This window comes from Haemaphysalis longicornis, unplaced genomic scaffold (genome assembly GCF_048455015.1).
Source record: "Haemaphysalis longicornis isolate Haplotype H1 unplaced genomic scaffold, Haemaphysalis longicornis Haplotype H1 scaffold_3, whole genome shotgun sequence".
NCBI classification, from domain to species: domain Eukaryota; kingdom Metazoa; phylum Arthropoda; class Arachnida; order Ixodida; family Ixodidae; genus Haemaphysalis; species Haemaphysalis longicornis.
In genome coordinates, this window is record NW_027526335.1 from 206,862,383 (window position 1) to 206,877,102 (window position 14,720).

The 14,720-nt window shown below is 43.7% G+C and overlaps 1 long non-coding RNA gene across 1 annotated transcript in view; it reads left to right on the top strand.

Annotated features, from left to right (window-relative positions):
• Positions 1-14,720, top strand: part of LOC144173670 (uncharacterized) — a 149,899-nt gene that overhangs the window by 21,516 nt on the left and 113,663 nt on the right. Inside the window, exons 2-3 of the long non-coding RNA XR_013323354.1 lie at positions 5,566-5,600; positions 11,066-11,136. This is a non-coding gene — a long non-coding RNA (uncharacterized LOC144173670). The remainder of the gene's footprint in view (positions 1-5,565; positions 5,601-11,065; positions 11,137-14,720) is intronic.

Genomic DNA, 14,720 nt, shown 5'->3' on the forward strand with positions numbered 1-14,720 from the left:
GAGCATTAGCTTGATCTGCAAGCGTGTCTCCCATCGTGCTAACAAGTGGGAAGGTGTTTGTGTTCCGCCCTTGCAATGCACTAATTCTTTTCCTAAGTTTGTGTTTATCAGTGTATGAGCTAATGGATGAAGTAAATGCTTTCCAGCTTTCAGTTTTGGCCGCGCGTCTTATTCGCCTGCCCATTGCTTTTGTAGTTTAAAAATTGAGGTTCTGAGTAGTAGGATGCCTTCTAAAGACACCCCAGGCTTTGTTTTGTTCCTTTCAAGATTTTATGCACTACTCATTCCACCAATGCCTCGGTTTGTTGTTGTTTCTGTAAAATGAAATACAAACATCCGTGTACCCCTGTATGTCTAGTGAATTACTTACGAGCCTAAGGAAAAAGGATATTATAAACAAAAACAAAAAATACAACCATTAATTCCACCTTAAAACTTCGCTATAAAACTTACTGCAATGTTTTAAAGAGTGTACTGAGGCAAGCAAAAAGGCGCTATTATGAAAAAGAATTTACCATTAATAAGAATAACACCAAGAAGCAATGGCAACTAATAAATAATTTTCTAAATAAACCATCGTCTTCTACTCCAGTTTCAAGAATTAATTTTAATGGCATCACCTATCAAGAGCCTTCCCAGATTGCCAACGCTTTCAGCAATTACTTCTCCTTTTCCTCAAACGATACAACTGGCACTTCGCAACCTAGCATGCCACGTTTACCCTACTCTTTTTTTCTCGGTCCTGTCACTGCACATGAAGTTTATTTGACGATCGGCAACCTCATTAACTGCAGCTCTGGTTTACATGGAATAACTGCCCGTCATGTAAAACTGGTTGCTAATTGCATATCTGAAAGTATAAGCAATATAACTAACCTTATCTTCAGAACTGCCTGTTTTCCCAACGTTCTTAAGCGAGCAAAAATTGTTCCAGTTTTTAAAAAAGGAGACAAACTGTTAGTTACCAATTATCGTCCGATAAAATTCTTTTTACTATAAGCAAGATTATTGAGATGCTTTTTGTGGAGAGGCTTTTGTGCTACATAACAAAATTTAACATTCCTAAGCCTTTTCAGTTAGGTTTCCGTCATGGCAGTTCAACCACTTTGGCCCTACTTTCATTACCTAATTTTGTTAAGCATTCAATCGATCGTTGTCTTATTGCTGGTTCGGTGTTTTTGGACTTTACTAAAGCCTTTGATATTATTAACCACCGCATTTTATTTAACAATCTTGAATCTTACGGTGTAGCTGGCCCAGCCTTAAGTTTCCTGAAGAATTATTTGCTGAATACAACTTATATAGTTTGTACTAACAGCTTCCTTTCAGAGACCAAAACAGTCAACCAAGGTGTGCCTCAGGGCTCAATTCTCAGACCACTACTTTTTATACTAAACATTAACGATCTTCCCAACATTCTGTCATCCAATCACTGTGTCTTATATGCCGACGACACTACCATATCATGTTCGGGAGAATCCCTAGTCTCCGTCACATCAAAATTAAACGACTCACTAGCTAGTGTAGTGAACTGGTGTAAGGATAACTGTCTTATAATTATACCTGCTAAAAGTCATTATATGCTTTTTTTATTCTAGCCATAAACATCTCCATAATCCTCCGAGTCTGACAATTGGTCCTCATCAAAATACTGTGTGCGAAGGCGTTAAATTTTTGGGTGTAATACTCGATAGTAACCTTAAATTCGCTTCCCAAATGAACCACCTCAAGAAAAAATGTGCATTCGGTATTCGCGCTCTCATAAAAGCACGACCATTTTTTTCATTTATTGCACTGATGTCTCTATATTTCGCTTTTATTCACAGTCACAATAATTATGGAATCGCCGCAAGGGGTAACACCTACCAATGTCACAGGTCATCAATTCAATATTTTCAAAATCAAGCTATACGTATTGTCACCTCTAGCCCTTTTCACTCCAATGCGTCGGTTGTGTTACATGAACATAACATCCTATGTGTAGAGAAAATGTTCCATTATAATTTATCACTACTGTTTTTCAAGTTGCTTAGTGCTCATTTGCCAAGTAGTTTTATTGATTCACCCTTCCTGCTTAACCCCAACTCCACCAGGTTTGCCTTTACCCGAAATCTTCTATTGCCATTCTTAATTATAATTACGGAAACCAAACGTCACACTTCGCTGCTGCTTCATCCTGGAATTCCTTACCACCAACTGTCAAATCTGGAACGCACTTTTCTTCTGTTAAAAGATCGGTTAAAAAGTTTCATTTAACGTAGCAATCTTCCGAACACAAGCATGTTGCTGAGTATTTTGCGTTCTGTTATTATCATAAGTGCTACTATGATTTGCATTGTTCCAATTCTTTTCCCGCGCTTGCCCAAACCGTGTTAACTGTATGGTCCCCCCCCCCTTTTCTTGGTTTCTTTCCTTTCGTTTTTGTTGTCTTGCTGTTTTTTTGCTGTCAATTACGCGACTGTTGGCTGTTTTATTTTTCGGTGTTCTTGCTTTGTATCGTTTTTTATCGTTCATCCCGGCCGATTAACTTTGTTTATTTGTTTGTTTAGCTGACATTCACTGAATGTCTGTACCCTCACAAGTTTGTTTTTGTATATATTATTGGTGTTTTCTTTATCAATTTTAAGTCATTCTTGTATAAATTACATTTAAAGAGTTTTATTTTTTTCATTCACCTCTGCTGCTCCCTTGCATATTGACTGCATTCGTTGCATTTACTTATCGAGGATCCCATCGCAGTCCCTGGACTTTGCGACCCTTGTCTTCAAAATATAACCCCCTGTATGCTTTTTTTTTTTGAAATCACAAAAAAGAAAAAAAAAATACGAAACTCAAAAAAGGGAGCGAAACAGTAGCTATTATCGGCCGAGTGTAATTAAAGGTATTTGTTGAAAATTACATTAGCATATAGTAGTGTGATTTGTAGAGGCTTTTACTGAAGAGAATAATGTAATTCACGCTATGTAGTATTAGACGAGAACATTCAACAACCATGCAACTAATATGCTGGTGATGAGGTCTCCAAAGTCCTTGACAATGCTACGCAGGTTTGTGTCACCCGTGTAACTTATCGAAGTCATCTGGCAAGTCCTCTCAATAAACAAAATGTAGCCTATTTTCCCACCTCCAGAAATATTTATCTATCGAACTCAAGAGAAAAATAACAATGAAAAGTAGCTATTTATCGGATAACTATCGGATAAGGGATAACTACTTAAGTACTCACGAGGAGCAACTTAAGGTTAAGGGAAAGCGAAACGCAGCTATAATGAAGCATAGAGCTCTGTGGGGGTATAACAAATATGAAGTAGTAAGAGGAATGTGGAAAGGAGTAATGGTTCCAGGCCTCACGTTTGCGAATGCTGTACTCTGCTTAAAATCAGACGTTCTATCAGGCCTTGAAGTAAACCAGAGAACGGTAGGACGTTTGGCCTTAGGCGCGCATGGAAAAACAACTAACGAAGCAGTTCAGGGAGATATGGGCTGGGCGTCGTTTGAAGTTAGAGAAGCTCAAAGTAAAATATGCTTTGAGATGAGGTTGAGGGCAATGGATCAACGAAGGTGGGCAGCTAAGGTTTTTAGGTACCTATACTTGAAAAGCGTGGACACGCAGTGGTTAAGGAAGACTAGACGGCTAACGATGAAATACGGAAAGAACAGTGGGGAATCCAAAACAGCCAAGGTAACCAAAAAAGAGGCAAGGCAGATTGAAACGAATAAATGGAGGGAAAAAATGGAAGCTAAAACGTCGTTAGAGATGTACAGTGCTGAGAAGATGAACATCAGAAAGGAAAATTTCTACGATAATTCCCAGGGTAGTGCTTTGCTTTTTGAGGCTAGAGCAGGGTGCCTGCGAACTAAGAGTTTTGTGGGGAAGTATTCACAAAATGATGGGGTATGCGTGGTCTGCGGAAAAGAAACAGAAACTATGCGGCACATAGTGTTAGAATGTGAGGGTATCCATCCAAATCTACATGAGAATATTGGGCTTTCAGAAGCCCTGGGATTTAAGGGTATCAGTGAGGAAGTTAACTTCAAGGCTGTCGAGGGGACGAAAAGAAGATTAGAATGCTGGTGGATGAAAAGCAGAGAGGGGAATATTGCCTAGGACAGTTACCACCTGTAACAGGGAAAAGAAAGTATTTCGGGCCTAATAAGCCTTAGGGCCTGCCATAAGCAGCGCTAGTATTAAACCAAGAGTGTAAAACATGGTTATATTAGTTCTTTTTGGTAAGATGACATGTCATCACACCGCTTCAAAGGGGAAACCAATAGGAATCATCATCATCATCATCATAGTTCATTACAGCCCTGATTGCAGTCGAGCTTGACGAATGAGTGAATCGGCGACATCGGTGTGCTCCGCGGTTATCAGGCGTAGCGCTTCGCTGCTCTTATGTCTTTTTCTGTGATCACGCCATAAACTTGTAACATAGCAGCAGACGATGGCGTGGCGGCGGTGGCGGCAGGGAAGGTGATAACGCAACAAAGCTTGCATTGAAGCAGAGCGCCCAGCTATGTTAATAAAAGCGATTGAAAGAAATAAATAGATGCGGTAAAAAAATTGTGTGATGTTCTTTAGTTCGACATCCGCCTTTCGCTCGCTTTTGGATCAACGTTACTCGATCGCCTTGTGGTGTTAGCGCCAAATTTGACCTCCAGAAATGTGTTTTTCTTGTCAGCCTCAGCTACCGTCCTAATTTTTATAGTACATGCCAAGTGTTTTTATATCTTTCTTGCACAATATTTGATACCTTGGTAGCGATCTTTATGAGTGACTTGTCAAATTACACTGCATGTCGTCATAGCTATAGGTGCAGCACGTCACTGATTGCTTACGTCTTGCTTACGCAAAAAAACATGGGCGAAATGCCGGCAATTTGTGCAGTCGAGAATAGGGCCCCAGGAATAGTCTGGATCTGGCTGGCGGCGACGAGTTTTAGCCGCCACTGTGTGTGCTGATTCGTGCGCGATCCATACCCTTCGTTGCCGTAATCGCGTGCGCTATGTTTCTGCCTGCTGAAGCTGCTCCGTACTTCTCAGCAACATTCATATCTTGTAAATGACGTGCTATATCAACAGACTAAGCAAAGCTCGTGTGATTTATGGCTAAGGCTGACATTCTTCTCTAGAAAGATACGCCATGCGAGAGTGTCGCTCTCGAAGACCGGGCTCGAGCCACCCGGCCCAGAGTTGGAAACGCTGATTGCCTGCCGCATTTGATTGAATCAGCCAATAGCGGTGAAGGAACCGTCAGCGCTAGCAGCGTCATAGAGGCTACGCCAGAGGAAAAAAGCTACGTCAAAGCTCTATTGAATGGTGGAAAAACTTCACATGTAATAAGGAAGAAAAGAACGCTTATATACCCGTAGCGCGCTAGAAATAGCTACCTTGTTTAGGGATTCTCTTAAGGCAAAGCTAGTGAAAGCATTTGATTGTTGTTGACGTCTTGTCCAGATGCCAAATAATGCGTGATCAGTCCGTCAAAAAAGCGAATATTCTTACTAAAAAAACAAAATAGATTTATGTCTGCTTTTATTTAAGCCTTCTCGCTCTTCATTCCAGAGCAACATTGTTGGGTGCAGACAACTGGGCAAGCCGTGAGTGTATTTCCTACTTACATGTATACCGAGCATTTATTTGAGTGCGAAAAAAGACGCCCGCCCGCCCGCCCGCATCTTCCCAACGGAGGGAACTCGAGTAAATGCGTCGCATAGGGGTGGTTGTATTGCGTGAACGTTGCGTAATTCGGTAGTTTGTGGTTACCGTTTGGATATGGGGAGGGTTTCGTCTTTATTATTCGTATTTACTGTTTCATGAATTTGGGACACAGGAAGGACAAGTGAAGGTATTGCGATCATTATTATATTTCTTTTATTCGTTGGTGCTGTCGTTGTATTGGACGGAGAGAAGGACTGCTTTATGGATTGTTTGCTTGGCAAGGCGCATGCGCGCGCAGTAGAGGAGCAGGAGTACGCGAACCTATCTCGTGATGGATTCTTTGGTTTGCGAATCCCTAGGGGCATCCTGCCACAATCAGCATCAGAGGCGCTGCGGACGGGGCTGGTTGAGCTGCAAGGCGCATGGCGCTTCCCGCCACAGCTTTCCCACGGGAAATTCAGCATCCCCGTCTAAAGTTTTCAGTTCGTCGTTTCCGTTGACGTTCAGCTTCGCGTGCCTTCGTTGTATCAGTAGCTTCTTGACGTAGTTTGAATGAGTCAAGGACATATGGCGCGTTCGTAGCACTTGTTTCGGTCCCGGATTTGTAGCGTCGTGGGAAGAGCACCGCGTACCTCCCGTTGCGGCCAGAGAGTCGTGGGATCGAAACCGGGCGCCGCTAACTCTTTCTTTTTTTATAGTGTAGTATCGCGGAGCTGTGGGTGTAAGGAGGAGAGTTGCGCATGCGCAGTGAGCGTGTGGACGGTGCCGCAACCAACGACGCAGGGCCAGGCGAGCCTAAGAAATGCTCCGCATTTAAATTTGGCTTTCTTCAACTCTTGTTGGACAAAACGTTCTGCATGTGCCGAAAAATTTAGAATGTTTGAATGAATTTGGTAGCTTCCTGCGCATATTTTGAAAGAAAGGGTATGCTCATGAAGGACTTCTATGTGGTACAGAGTTGCTTGAAAAACGACTGCTAGATAATAATTTTACAAATTGCGGTTATAATACTGGAATCGTCACTAAGACTCGTGTGGGCAAAATATGGAAAATGAGCGGAACGGCTGGTGATGTACAATCACGTTTTCAACGGCCTCTACTACTTATCATGAAAGGTATTCTTCTTTTTGTATCCTATGATGGGTAACTGTGGGGTGCGTCACTGATAGTGGAACTAAAGCGCCGAAAGCAGCATGCGTGACAACAACTGAGAAAAAAGAGCCAGATTTCATCAGTATAGAAGAAAGCCCGGACTTGAATATATATAACAAAGAGAGCGCAGCGATCAAATAGAATCATCTTGCGGAAATTGGGTACTGAACATATCACATTAGGGACGCCGCCCTCCGCCTGCTACAAATTTATCTGCGTTTTTATAGCAGAACCGTGTTAAAGTAGCCGTCCTACGCGTTTTCTGATGTCCAAATAATAAACCAAACCAGGCTCCATAAGCCTTTAAAGCGCGAGAATTTTCATAGCGGAATTGTTTCATAGCTGGATTCCTTAACTCCACGATAGTTAGACAGAATGAGCACCACCGCGATTCGTAGCACACAGAACGGATGCAATCACAAACAAAAGGCGGAAGCGGTTCCCAAAGGTACACCTGTAAAGCGCGAGCGGAAGAGAGGAAGAAAGAAATAACCTACACTTGAGTACACCTCGAAGGGCAGATTCAACCTCATCTGCTGGTCACGTGGCGGCCAGAAGACCGTGATCTCTTTTTTTTTCTTTATTGCCCATGTCAGACAGCAACACCAGGTACCAGGTACAATGACAAAGCAAAAAATCACAGTATTGCCGCCATGCCCCCCAGGGCCGGTGTTGTCATTTAAAATTCCCTAAGCTTAGTCAGGGGTTCAATTTTAGACAACCACTCTGGTGGAGAGTTCTTTGCTCTCTGAACTTCAACAAACTGTGACACACTTCCCCTAAAATACTGTCTCGTTGGTCGCGCGTCGACATCGCAATGCAGCCAAGCCATGCGAGAACGCCAAATGCTGTGCAGACCTAACAACATGACACTTTCCAATGGTACACCGTCCTCTCTATCAATGCACAAAAAACGAATACCGTGTGGGCTAAGTGGAAAATTTTTCTGAAGTGACCGTTGGAGGACATCCCGAAGGTTGCAGCCTCGGCTAGCTTGATCACATTATCTGGACTTGCGAATCACTACTGGTTGGCGCTGTCTCCAAAATAATTTTCCTGTACTTGGTAGCGATAAAATACACCTTTCTCGCTATTTGTTTTTGTCTCTCAGTTTTTGTGTTCTCGCCCCCTATGCAGGGGAGATCAGGTTGTCGTGATATGACGCTTGGTGACTCGTCATTGTCTGTTCACCCTCAGTAGGCCGAGAGCATGTAATGCAGATCCGCTCTTGTTTCGTCGGGCCATTTGTAAAGTGCGTCATACACCCTGGTTTGCTCACATTGTGTAACGCCGGATTTCAATACCGGCTGGCTTGATGGAGTCGCCGTGCCACGGCCTTCCCCATTTCTTAAGTTTTGCCTGGTTGTAGGCATTTGAGCCGGTGGCTTCTGTAATGGTCCATATTCTTGTACGTTGCTATACCGCTCTCGGGGACGATGTGGTCGTCGAGTACGTGTCACCTTCTCCTTCGCACTGTCTTGTTCTGTTCGACCCTGATGGTGGCGACAGCCGTTCGCGGCCACGGTATGAGTGCTCACAGCAGCGAGATTCAATTGTGAATCCTCCAACCGTTTGCAGAAAACTTTTAAGAACACCCGCCGAAAGCGATACATATAGGCCGTGCAAGTTGCCTTGAATATTTCTGCATTTAGAATCTTTGTGAATTTATTAAATATTTTTACGGCTCTTTGACGTTGGCAAAGTAGCATGCATGCGATTCGCATGAACGCGTTTGTATGGCTGCAATGTGGACGCGTTGAGACCAGCGGGGCAGTGGTTTGCTCGTTTAGCGTAGGCGACAGTGAGCTTTCATGGCACCCTATCATGATTTTTCTACAGGGATGTTTTTCGACTCGGGTACACGTCTGTAAATAAAAAAAGGAGTGAATACGGCGGCTACAATTCAACATTTTCACTGTGCCAAACTGCTGGCAGCAGTAAAATATTGTCACGCTGTCGTCTTAAGCAGGACAATAGGAAGCACAGACTCACTAATTACAGTGACAACTTCGTCAATCCCGCTAACATTAGCGCGAGATAGGATTGAAAGAATAGGAGGACGAAGGGCTTTTCCCGTTGCGTTTGCCCCACCAACAAGCAAGTGATGCCATTAGTTATTCTCTGTGTGCTTCGTTATTAGGACTGCTTTCAATTCTTATCTACACGCTACGTATTTATGACGGGTGTGGGGTATGACCCCGTAAGCACGAAAAAGATAGTGCTGCTAGAGATGGAGCGCCTGGAACGGAGCTGACTCCGGTTCACCAGCACACCAGTCGTCGACTCCAAGGTGCTTCACCCGAGTAAGGGCTGCTGCTCGCGAAACCCAGGGCAGCGACAACAGACGTCACGACCTCGATTACGATGCAGACCGACTATTCCATCCCAGGACAGTTCGTGATCTATACCCACGAACGCGGCCAACATTTCATCGTGATGTCTTTTGGGACGCTGAAGACTGTCTTGACCTCAATGAGCGCGTAGGGATGTTTAATGGTTGTGGTGGCGGGCTGAAACAGCGCACGTGTGTATCTGGCTCGCTCACCACGCGAAGACTTGGTTTTAGAACAAGGAGAGGTAGGTCTCAAACTGAGACGAATTTCGCAGCAGGTTTCTGGCTGCCTATACCAGGGCCGTCAGGAGGGAAAAGGTTGATGCTGCGCTACACGTCAGAAATTCGCGCCCCAATGAGAGCGTGGCAGTGTACTGCGACGACATGCCTCGCCATTTCAGACGCGCCGACGCGCGTATGGCTGAGGAAAAAAAACGCGTTGCCTTATGCGAGGTGTGATAACGGTACACTGTCGCATAGTTTATTTCAGGAACAAGGATGATAGAGAGGACACTGGAATAACGCGCCAGGCACAATGACCGCAACCTGAACGGCGCGCGAGCGGATATTCTGTCGGCTGCTTTGGCCACCAGCCAAGATCCTCTAAGGGAGAGAATCTGATCTGTTTTTCGGGAAGAACTCCGTTTCTCTCAACTGACTAGGGCTTCGCCGGCGTATGCCTCTCTTGCTCAAGTGGTTCGAGAGAAAGTAGGGCAAGCTGCTAAAGAATTAGAGAAAATAGATATGGAGCCGCCTCCTCTGAAATCAGCCGCATAAGCGCAAGCGCTGCAACATGCCAGCAGATGTGCTGCTGCGAGTGTCGCCCCTCCCGTGTTGAAGGATACCTACATAGACTGCGGCTGGTCCTGGAAGCCATTCGCTCCGCTGGTTTAACTATAAACCCCGAAAAGGGCCACTTTCGGCATAAACAGCTGCGTTTTCTTGGCCACGTTATCAGTCAGCAGGAGTGCCCCGTGTCTCAGACAAGTCGGCAGATGTCGCAGGCTTCCAGAGATCACCTGACAAAAAAGCTGTTTGGTGTTGCCTTTGAATCTCTGCTTGTAATAGGCGCTTTATAACAAATATTTCGGACAGGGCACAACCCTTGACACATCTGACGAAAGACGATGAACCATTTGTGTGGAAGGAAGAGGAGGAAGTGCCTTCAAAGCCCAGAAAAAACGGCTGCGATTAGCTCTGGTCCTTGCTCATTTTGGCGAATGTGTGGATAGAGAAGTCCACAGAGATGCCAGCAATGTAGGTCTCGGCGCGGTTCTTGTGCAGTTGCACGATGTTTCGGAAAGAGCCCTAGCGTACGCAATTCGTGCAACCTAGAAAGCAGAAGTCAATTACTCTACGACCGAGAAAACGTGCCTCACCGCAGTCTCGGCCTTCAGCAATTTCCGGCCATACCTATACGGTAGGCCGTTTAAGCTCGTCAACAACCACCACTCGTTGTGCTGACTGGCAAACTCAATATAACTTGACCCAATATAACTTGTTCAGCTGATATGGTTTGAAGAGTGACATTTTCGATGGTATTTTACTTATAAGCACGTTCAAGTAATGGGCTGCAGTTTTTTCGTGAACAGGTTGTGAGCGGAAGGTACGGGTTGATGTGCACGAGCAGCTATAGGTTTCGTGTACTGTCTGTTGCGCTGGTCACACGTAGTAACGTAAATTTCAAACAGTCGACCGCGACCGACCCGGCGGCTGCAGTGGTCAAAGTGGTCGGTTGGAGCGTTACACAAACAGCAAGATGTCTTTAATCTGCAGGTCATCCTTCCTCACAGAGAGAAGGGCACAATCTTTTTATTTTACTTTACTGGCAAATGTGTTATTTAAGTGTATATCGCTTGAGTTTGTTTCGACAGGCACAAAGTTGTTTCAATCAATGTATTATGTCCTACTTTCTTCTAGCTTGGCACGTGAGCTTGAGAATGGTCACCTGCTGGCAGCTGAAAGCACTTTTTGTCATTCTTTCATCAGCGGTGAGTTTAATTTTTCCAGATAGAGTTGTCATGCGTCAGCATTTTTTGTCGTTATTTTTCTGTAAAAGTCTTCTTTGCTTCACCATGAAATTGATGATTTCGGTGATATACAGGCAAAACACAGTGTGCATTTTGGCTCACTATTTCTGAAACGTGTTTTTTTTTCGTGTACTAAAGAAGGCGTTTAACGGAAAACGTTTCTCTCGTACTAGGCAGCAGAAACGCATAAGCCGCCATGTTTAAAACGGTTTGGGAATCGTTGAAGTGGATAACGTGTAAATAACACCGTTTAAACGCCTTCAAAAATAAACGAATAGTTCAATATGTGTGAAGTTTTCTCAAACCACATCGGGATAGATTTCTGTAGTGGATTTGGGCTTTTACAGCAATTAACACCTTATACACTTCTAGTATCCCTTGTGAATTTTGTTTCATTTTGGACCTATTTGTTTACTATTTAGTGTGCTGCGAGATTTGGTGCAAAGAGTTCTGCACAAAGAGGGTGTCTGTACTTACACAGCACAGTTCACTCTAGTAGCTTGTTAAGAGGAACTCTTTATGGACCTAAAAAGGGTGCATAATATAAAAACAGCTTGAAAGCTTAAAAAACAGATAGCTATGTCAGAACCCCGTATTCAGGATGCAATATCTTAGGTGGCACGGAATGACACCGGCGTTGCTCTAAACCCATACATATTCAAACACCTATTTTTAGCATCACTTTTGCACAAACGGCTTATAACCCAACTCAACTGGTAATTTTAGTTGCAGGTGAGGACGTTAACACGGCTTTTTCGGAAATGACACCGGAAACTTGCGTTTTTAAATCTTGGTTTACCGTTCTTGGCTTCATATTTAGAATCAAATTATTGCCAAGGATATGTTATAAGACCTGAAAATTGTCACAAAATACCGCCGTAAATATAAATTACTACTTTGGCTAGAAATTCTCAGGCAGAAACCTGCACTTCGCTCTCAAAGATGCACGTAACACAATTGTTTTGGCATGTATATGAGAATTCCTGGTTCGGACGATACTGCTATTATATTTGTAGTTTCATTTCACTTCATTTATTTAATTTCTCTTACCATAAGGGTCTGAAGGCATTACCTAAGGGAATCTGGAAGTTTCATAGCAACGTAACAATACGCAAGAGTACACTCTGTAAAAGAAACGAAGAAATAAACAACGTGGCTGTTGTAACTATTATAAATACACATTCATGTTGTCATTTTTGACAATTTTCAAAGGCAATTCATCCGCACGTTTTGTAGAATGCTTCTGCGCCTCTGAAGGTAAACCTTGCACATTAAACATTCGTCGGGGCTCTACGCGTTTTTGCCTGTTTTGAAGGCGAAATACTTCTCTTACGTTTTAACAACTTGTTTATTGCTCTATAGTAATAAACCTTTTTCTTCAATTTCATTTATTCCTCGATTTAATTGTACGGGATTCATCTCTGTTGCACCTTTCATGCGTCCCATCTTTCCCGCTTGTTTCTTTGTCTTGGAGTACGAATTACTTCAGCAAGCAAACAGCACACGCCACAGTTTTTGTGCAGTCTGAGTTCTGCATTGACAAGAGTGTGTTTTTATTCATGTAGGATAACGTTCATGTGTACGCGGCATGCAGTATTCAACAGCCTTCACGTCTCCAATCGAAACTTTGGTGAATTTTGTAATACTATGACATAAGGACCTCAAATGCCGAAATGCCCGGTCGATCCCGCCCGGTCGAAGCAGGACGGCAAGGGTATTTGTTCCTCGCTGGCTTCGGCGTGGAACGAGTACAGTTGGTACAAAGCTCAGCTGCTACAATGCAGACCCGAATATAAACACCATCGGATCACACACGTATCTTAATCTGTTTTCAATACACAGCGGCGGTCATTTTTTTGACTGGACAGCTGCAACAAGAGCGCTACCTGCAGAATAGGGCACTTGAGGTGTTCGCCGAAAAACTCCCAAGTGTGAAGTCCCTCTCCCACAATGACAAAGTGTACATCTTAAAATGTACGCAATGGTACTGGTTCAAATACTTTTCTTAATTTCCGCCCAGAACATTGATTTTCAAGGCTGCTTATGCGTTTCAACTCGTGCAAACATTTTCATAGTTTGCTACTGTTGATGCTAAAGTTGAAGTTGAGGTTTGATGTTATTTTTTTGCATATGGCGGTAAATGCGGGAAAGGCCGCGGCAAAAGCAAAACCTAGGAGACTGACAAAGAACTTTCCTTACAGCAATTCTGCGTGGATGATTTGCATTGTTAGAAATGGCATTATTATTTTTATTACGGTCGTTTTCGCACAGAACGGTAACTTTGGTTCTTTTAGTGTTGAATAGAAAACATGTTTGGGCTAAAATATAGTTAACATTACAATTACGAAAAAGCCCGGTCAAAGAAAATTTCCGACACCCATTTCAGCGCAAAGGTTTAAGGGATTTTACATACATCATGCTCGCGACTTTACGCTCCCAAAAATATGCACTGTGAGCGGGTTGGTAACATTGTTAAGTGATCGTAAGTCTTTTCGTTCTAAAGGAGAGGATGTTGAGGATGGTGTTTACCGAATGTGAAGAAGCTCTACAAAGGAGTGAAACTACCATTTTCATTTTTATGCCATGTTAGTTCACTATTTCAAATCAGAAAGTAACTTTTGCAAAGTAACATTGTTCTGCAGCGTAAAAGTTTGCCAAAGGAAGCTTGCGTAACTGTTATTATTCTGACGCGACGGTGGCACAAGGTAGCAATGGTACTAGGGTATGATTGGCATGGTGGTGGAAGAAAAGGACGACGAGGATCCATTTCGTCGAATTTGAAGTCTTGCCTTCAACCAGACCCGCGCCACTTGCAGTATTTTTACATTACGCTCCTGTAATTTAGATAGCGCCATTTCGGACTCTGTCCAGTTTGCGTAATACAACTATGCGGGCCAATATTGCCCTGAACCATGCATTTGGTTTGTTGTTTATACCTTTGCCGACCGGCTGCGCCGTCCTCTGCTATCTGCGTTATCCGTGGGCTATGTGTATCACCCATTGCTTTCTTTAGGCCGCATGTGTTATCTCTTTCGATAGGAAGAATGTATGGAACTAATGACAGCAACCTAGAATAAACTTCTTTGATCTGCAATGTTCTGGATGTAAATCGATGGTTCGAAAAACACTCGCGCCCAAAGTTGAAAGCCTGCAGAGCAGATGCCGTGGTATTTGAATAACCGACGCTCGCCTGCGCATGAAACTTTGTTGACTGCGGCTTCGCCGCCTCTCTATTCTGTAAGTTGATAGGGGAGCACAAGTTCACTCCAACAAACTTGTTTTCCTTGAAGCCACCTGCTTTGTCTTTGGCTTCGTGACATCTGGTGACGGTGTTGGGTGCGCAACTCGTTATGCTCCATCGCCTTCCGGAAGCCGCCAAGCCAACCCTTTTAGAGCGAGCCACCGACTGCAAAGTTTACCGGCCGAGTGTGGTCTCTTACCGGAACTAACCAAGAGAAAGACCGATGCAACTGACAACATAGTGCAACAAATAACTTTTATCATCGTCCTACAACAGCTACGGGAACCACGATCGTTTCGCAGAT